Source organism: Lytechinus variegatus, chromosome 4, assembly GCF_018143015.1.
Source record: "Lytechinus variegatus isolate NC3 chromosome 4, Lvar_3.0, whole genome shotgun sequence".
Taxonomy (NCBI): Eukaryota; Metazoa; Echinodermata; class Echinoidea; order Temnopleuroida; family Toxopneustidae; genus Lytechinus; species Lytechinus variegatus.
This window is the reverse complement of record NC_054743.1, coordinates 3,709,240-3,717,606: the sequence shown is the minus strand read 5'-3', so window position 1 is coordinate 3,717,606 and position 8,367 is coordinate 3,709,240.

Genomic DNA, 8,367 nt, shown 5'->3' with positions numbered 1-8,367 from the left:
TGCAAGGAAGGGAAAATTTCACTTGTCAATAAATGTCTGGACGATCAAATTATTATAAAAACTGCCCTGACCTGGCAACGGGTAATGCATGGACAACTTGATGAGTTTATTCACCGATTGGTAACAATGGAACACCCCGTCACGTCACATGGCCACCGAGATAGCAAGAAACATGTATAAAGGTACGGTCCAGTAAACCGCCATAGGCACAGTTAATAATTCCCGGAAACAAAGCAATGAGGTGTCCCTAAACTCACTCATATAGTGAATTGCAGCAATCAGGAAGTTGATTACATAAAACATTTGTTTTCCCTTCCCTATGTTTTATATCGATTTAGTCTAATTTTTCACTTCAGGCGCCAAAAACAAGATAAAAGAAAATGACAAATCGAGCCTTCCAATTGATATCAGCTCACGGTGAATAAACTACATTCGCGTGTGCACCTTCACATTCTAGCTACACAGCAATAAAAAAAAATTAGATCCACAAAATACATCCACATATTAGAGTCTCACAATATGTGATGAAATATGTGAAGTATACTAATGGTAGTCACTTCTTTAACAATATCTGCAGACATTTCGCATCTCCAGTATAAAAAAAAGAAAGATTCACATAGAGCTAGATTTAGTGTACACTTTCACAACTAGCTAAATGAATCTCATGATATATTGAAATTTAATTGTGGTGTTTACAAAGACAATATAATACATTCAATATTTTCCTTCTAGATAATCTAGAAATTAACGCATTTAACTGAAGCTCTATAAAGACTTACAAGCAGTTGTTATCCCTCGAACAAAAACACAACCACATATTTTCACAGTTTGTTGATTGAATCTCTAATAATGTATATTGAAATATACTTTGTATATTGATGATAATCTTATGTTGATAAAAATATCTGCAGAAAATGACAAATTTCAAATATTAAATCCACATAGAATTATATATGTTTGGATAAAATATTACCTCATATCTCACGCTTGGCAAATGCATCTCACTGTATTGTTATGTAGTATGTTATGTAGTATGAATATAACTTCCTGCTATCCTTTCAGTCATTCACCCTCACTTGTTTACAAACTCCCCAATGTCATCTTAGAATCCCAAACCCCCAATACCATTTAACTGCTAAGCCTTGACCATAAAAAGACCAACCCTCAGTGACGTCAGCTAACTTCATGGAAGAAGTATGACTCACACTCCAGCCCCAGACACTTGCACAGAGCATCACCTAACCCCTTATACCAGAGAGAGTTTGATAGACAGTTACCTGTAGACCAATCAGATCAAGTTTAGATCACTCCCACCTTAAATAGTTACACCCCCAAAACAAATGATATAAATAAGACTTCTTGATTATTAGAGGAATAGAGAACACCAACGATAGAATACTAGACCCACACTCATCCAGATAGACTGACTGACTTCAAGACTTAGACGTCCATTGAGTAATATTTTAACTTCACTCCGAATCTTGATTTTCTACTTCGAAACTATTATATTCATCGTCTCCTGTTGTATCCGAATCTTCATGTACTTCGAACTGTACTAGGTGAATATTGATAATTAAATACTTTGTGATTTGAACTGTACAACTTTCTCCAAAGTTTCCTTATTACGCTTCCCTTCAATAATCACCGATCCCATACCCAACACGACATTATATATGGTTTGTATACTAATGATAGTCCAATGTTTAACAACTTTTGCAGTCCGATCTCATATAAGTAAAAGATTTAACTAGAGCTAGATATATTTGATACAAAAAAGACACATTTATTTTTTAGTTATGATTGAAAAAAAGTGTCTACAGAGTCGTTACATTCCAAGTAAAAGATTGCTAATGAATCGAATGTATTTTAATAAAATACAACCGCGTGTAAACATTCACATCTATGAGTCTCAAGATATATTGTCAAATTATTCAGATTTGGTTGTTTACAAAATAATTTATTTAATAATTTCCTCGAACAAAACACAACCAAATATTTTCAACTTTTGACTGAATGGATCTGATAATATATAGTGAGATATGATTAGTATATGCTTTGATGACAATATCTGCAATAGTTGTCACATTTGAAACAGAAGTTCCACATTGAATTAGATGTATTTTATGATTATATATATTTCACATTTCGTGAAACATTTGTATACTTATAATAGTCTTGTGTTAACATCTGCATAAATCGTCACTATTCAAGTTAAAGATGGATCCCTACTCGGATGTATTTGAGCAAGATATATACTACCGCGTGCAAATTCATATGTAGTTAGATGAAATACACACTGTATCTCCAATTCATTCAAATTGATTTGTTTACAAAATGGTTTAGCCTTTCATACAATCTATATGAATTGTGACATTAATATTTTTCCTTTCCTCAAACAACAAAACCACATAATATCTGCACATTTGGCTGAATGGATATCATAATAAGTGCATAGTAAGGTGTGAAGATATTATATTTAGCAATCTCTGTGAAATTGACAGATTTCGAATAAAAGATTCACATAGTACAAGTCCTCACATTTTGGCGAATGCATCTCACAATATATATTTTTTATTTACTTATCATTGTAGAGATTTTTTTTTATTTGCTTTAGGTGAAGGACTTATGAAGATTTGGATGTTGTTGTTTCGCTTATAAATTTCAACCTTAACATAGCTGTATGAATATTAAAATGTGTTTCGTTTACTAAACGATTTGGAAACAATGTTTATGTCAAAATATGGATTATAATACCTGTCTGATTATCAGGCCTATAAGAATTCGATATTATAGATTTTTGGTAGAGACACTAACACAAGGTTAGTTTCTTGTAAGCAATTCAAACAGCATACACCTGTGTTTAAAGTCTGTAGGCCTATGACCGTGTTGGTGAGCTTTGATCCAACTAAGGCGTTTGATTTTACATAGGATATGAGTTATTTTAATTTGAAGAACATTCCGGAAAAATTGTTTGTGCTTATCATTATATTATTATTTTTATTTTAAGACAACTTTGCTCTAGTATTAGGGCCACAATAATAATCTTGGGTTCTTACTCCTTTATTCTTGGTAACGCTTCCATTCTGTTGATTCTTTTGATTTGGTGTACAGGATAACTTTTGTGCCGGCAACAACTATTTTGGTTGAAAGGTTGTTTTCTTTCCTGAATTTGTACGCTTTTGCAGCCAGAATTCCTCTCTCAGCTTTCAACACTGGGGGTAAGTCGGTGCGAACACTGATTCTTGCTTGGGGTTGATCATTTCCTGGACGTTGTGGCCTCCTTTCAAATGCAGATAGCAACTTGGTAGTCATTCACCCATTTTGCCAACTCATTTTGTAAGTTGACGGGTGGCTCCGCATCCAAATGATCTGAATCATTTCCATATTCTGAATCTGATGATAAAACAGGATCTACAGGTACTTGAGCATTATCAGAGTCAGAAGATACCGGGGAATCAGCAATCAAATTCGTCCAACTATCGCCAGAGTCCTCATCGTTAACGGGAATGGGGTCGTTGTTTGCGACTTCCCCATCTGGTTCAAAACGAAGACATTCGGCATCTTCTACAAGAGCTTCTACATGTATGTCATCCTCACTACTGCTAGTTTCATCATCAGGTCTATTCTTTTGCAATAAACGACGAGCACCCATCCATCTTCTATTGTAATCTTTCTTCCCTGACCACGATGAACTCATTTTGTAACAGATCTATGTAAACATGGACATAAAAGATTACACCAAGTATGATTGATTTTTACCAGGTCTAGGAAATACTAAAAATGACATGAATAAATTAATGATTCTGATATATTTTGATACTTGTCATTAAATACTTTTGCCTGTATCAAGGGGGGGGGGTGGGGTTCAAAATCTTATGTGGAATATACACTATATATATCAGTACACTGAGAACATTGGTCAACTCGTCAAAAATGGGTTCCTGCGATAATACATACATACATGTACAGTGTACATGTACTTTCAAAAGTTAGCTCATCAACTCTGCCAGTTCCCCCCTAAAAATGCTCATCTGGACGGACAGTGCATTTAAATTTTAAACATCTTGATTTTGATGAAAATTTATCAATTCCTTCATCTTACAGACACTCGTTCGACCATTAGGATAAAATCGGATGAACCCGAATGATAGCTAATATCAATGCATCTGGCATTATTTTTCATGTATTTAGATATTGTTAACAAAAAAAAATATTATTTTGTTGATTAAACCTTTTCGTGATGACTTGTTAAAAGTTTGCAATCACCATAGTCTCCAATTTTCAACGAGGGTCGACTGTGCCGTTGGCCCAGTCTATCTGCCACACCCTGTTACACGCGTACATGTAGTGTTTTATGCTGGAGAGTTTTATGCTGAAGTCAGAAAAACACAGTCAACGTCGGGTAGAAATCAATATTAAAATTCCATTTGAAGTACTCGTAACATCAATTCTTACTTATTCCATTTCGTAATAACGTAGTTTGGAAAATATTTCTGATCTTGCATTGCCTGAATTTTGAGAAATAAGACATTTTGCAGGAAGTATCGTGACAAAAAATGTTATCAATTGCTCGCCTGTCTATTAAAGTGGGGCTCTTAGACATGACGTTGATCAAAGGCAGATTATGCTCTAAAATGACTTATTTCCCTTAAATCAAGAGATCAAAAAAAAAAAAAAAAATTATGAAATATGTATATCGAACTTAAGACAGAAAAAAATGAAGTTATCATTAATTCAAATGGAATTTTAATATTGATATCTATCCGATGTTGACGGTATTTTTCTGACTTCAGGTCTGAATCCAGCATAAAACACTATGTGCGTAACAGGGAAGGGCAGTTGTGCTGGTCAGGTGGAAACGGTCAAAAGCACAGTCGACCCTCGTTGAAAAATGGAGACTGCTGCTTTTATGGTGATTGCAAACTCTTAAAAAGTCTTCACGAAAAGGTTTAATCAACAAAATAATATCATTTTCTCGTTAACAATATCTAAATACACCAAAAATAATCACATATACCTTAGCTATCATTCCGGGTAATGCCATTTTATCGAAATGGTCGGACAAGTGTCAAGTAGCAAACTACTGGAGCCTGACACAACCCCCCCAAAAAATAAACAGCTGCAATGTACATGTACGCCACCTATCTAATGCCTTTCAGGACTCCTTCTTTGTTTACATCCATAATAGACTGGAACAAACTACAAACTACCTCTTTCAAAAACAGATTAAACCTCGATTAATTACACGAACCACTCCACGTGCAACCTGCTGTCCACAAGTTAGCGTGATGTGTCAGGATCTGACATTTTGCTGACCTAACAATACAGAAATCCAGATAACTTTGAAGGATGAAAGGATAATAGCCAATAATTTGCCCTAGTAGACTTGCAAAACCAAATGAACACTTTAAATATCAAATGATAAAAAATATATAGATACAGAAATACAGATAACTTTGAAGGATGAAAGGATAATAGCCAAAAATTTGCCCAAGTAGACTTGCAAAATCAAATGAACAATTTAAATATCAAATGATAAAAAATATATAGATGCATTAGAGTCCCATAAAAATGCCCTTTTTATCACTATAACAACAAATCTAAAAGCTTAGTTTTGGAATTGAAAAATGTACAAATCAAGTTATTTTTTTATTAAGCAATTTACGATTATTTTAATAACAAAAAGTATTGACAAATTATATATTTTTGGAACGAGCTTCACTAACTGAATCTAGAGGTACAATTGTAATTAGCTATTTTTGAAATATGAGAAGGGAGAAATAACTTAAGGGGGTGCCAAAATGAACAAAATGTTATTGAAAAAAAAAATGATTAAAAGAGCACTCCCAAAGGTACATGTACCCCTAAGATTACTAATAATTGACCTTGTGGTTGGCTGGAGTCTCAAAGACCAACAAAATTCTCCCCCAGCCCACCCCCTCCTGAAAATTTGGATGTTCCTTTCTGAATCCATCACTAGGGGCGCCAAATCAAAATCACATCGCCCCCCCCCCCCCCCGAGGACGATGTGTCAATTCCTGGATACGCGCCAGAGATTAAGATTTAGTTTTCATTTAAATGCACTATTCGCCCAGATCTCTAGGGAATTTCTTACATGCACATGTATGTTCAGGCATGGATCCATGGGGGGGGGGGCGGCGCTTTGCACTTTGTACAAAGACCGTTTGTTTGCGCCCCCCGTAGATATGTTAATAACCTTTTTTTTTTGCTCGTCAGATATTTTGGGAGAAAACATGCCCTATAAATAAAATAACTTTTTTTCACTTCTGAGCTATTTTTCTGTGAAAAAAACTTCCCCTAAAAATCTTGATAAATTCCATGAGCGCACCCCGTAAAAGTCGGTGTCTGGATCCGCGCCTGATGTTGATTCCAAAACCGCGCAGCATATATGATAAAAATATTCTATTGTTAAGAATTACATCCTTTCCCATCAGGAATCACTTCAACTTCATGATAATTCACAGCCGGTGGTATGCCCATTCAGAGATTGCAGTCCCACATACATGCCTCACGTAGATGTCGGTTCCCTTTTGCAAGAACATACTAGATATCTATAAATCAAATAGGCGTACCTTTTCATGGTTTTGGGGTAAAACAGGAATGCTTTTGACATGACACATTGCCATTAAAGTCAACTAGAATCTACCATAAAATGTGCAAATGTTGAATTCTAGGACATGTCTACACCCCGGGGGGGGGCACTCAGTATATAATGCATGGTGGGTATGTGCCGCGGAGGGAACCCCCATTTTTACACCCAAATTTCCGTTCCAAGGCATAGCATTTTTGTCTCATTGAGAAAAAAAACAAAGAAAGTCGCTCCAAGGCATAGCATTTTGTTCTTATCGAGAAAAAAGAAGAAAGAAATCCGCTCCAAAGCTTCGCATATTTTTCGTTACGCTGTTCCGGCCGCATTGATCTGCTGCAATTTGGTTAAAAGCGGCAGCCGAGCGCTGTCCGACCATCGTCTCTGGGCGAGCGCGACCGGCGGAGGCCGCGCTAGCTGCATCATGCACTCATACCCGTTCCATAGGGGTGAATACGCACGTACTCACACGCTGGCGATCCGTTCCAAGGACCCCCGTTTTCACAAAATTGTAGTTCCGAAGCCCGTTCCGAGGACCCTCCTTTTACAATAAGCCCGCTCCAAGGCCCCCGTTTTTTGTCTCGCCCGCGACACACCCCTGTCACTTTTTTTTGGTCGAGTGCCCCCCCCCCCGGGTCTACACTCTGAAAAAGAAAAGAGCACTGTAGACTTCTAGACCCGGGTCTGAATTATCAAAACTGTAGAGTCTAACTGTTTTACTTTTAGTGTTGTTACACAAATTTTAACATGTAGACTAATTTATACCAGTTTTACCCCTTTGGCACAACTTTTGATCCACACAAGTTTAAATTTGATGATGTTTTGAGATTTTCAAGACTATTTTCAGGCATGATTTATGACCATTTGGATATTTTCTTTAAATTTTTATGTGGGCATAGCCATAGGCCATAGCCATAACCCTACCTACCAGTAGAGGCGCCGGTCCGTAAACGGGGATCGTCCTAAAAAGCGGGAAATCTAGGTAGTCCAGGATAGAAGATGCATAACCTTGTTTTTTATATATACAATATTTTTTGACGGTTTCTTGTCAATTCGAGGGTGCTGATTACGAATCTGGATGATGCCACTCGTGTAACCTTGAGCGTTTTCCGCAAATTGGCAAAATCCAATATGGCCGCCAAAATATGCAAATTACCCATGAAAATCATAAAATTGTCCGCACATTGGCTGTGAAATGCATGAAATTGTATGACAGAAGTGAAATACTCTCTGAAAAAATGATTTTTAACGAAATATTTATTTTCCTGATATTCAAAATGGCCGCCATAGGTCATTGTATACCTTATTATGTACAATGTGAATAGGGAAAAATAATTTTCACAAAAATGAGCACTAAACTGCCAAAAATCGCGATATATGAACAAAGTAATATATGCAAATCATCATAACTAACGAGATATATCATTTATAATGTCATTTATGGGAACATTGCTGTATTTTGATATCTAAAATAGCCGCCACTGGCCCAAACAGAATTGCGTACAATGGCAATGGGGGCCAAAAAATGCACAAGAGTGATCACTAAAATGCTTATTATGAATATTAAACAGGTGGAATACTGACTGTAAACATAAATATTAACAAAATATATTATTAATATACCATGTATGTGGTGAATGTTGTATTTTGATATTCAAAATGGCTGCCAAAGGCCCTAAAAGTATTATACACAATGAGAAATGGGAGAAAAGAAATCACAAGAGTGAGCGCTATAATGCATATATATGTGATAAATTAAT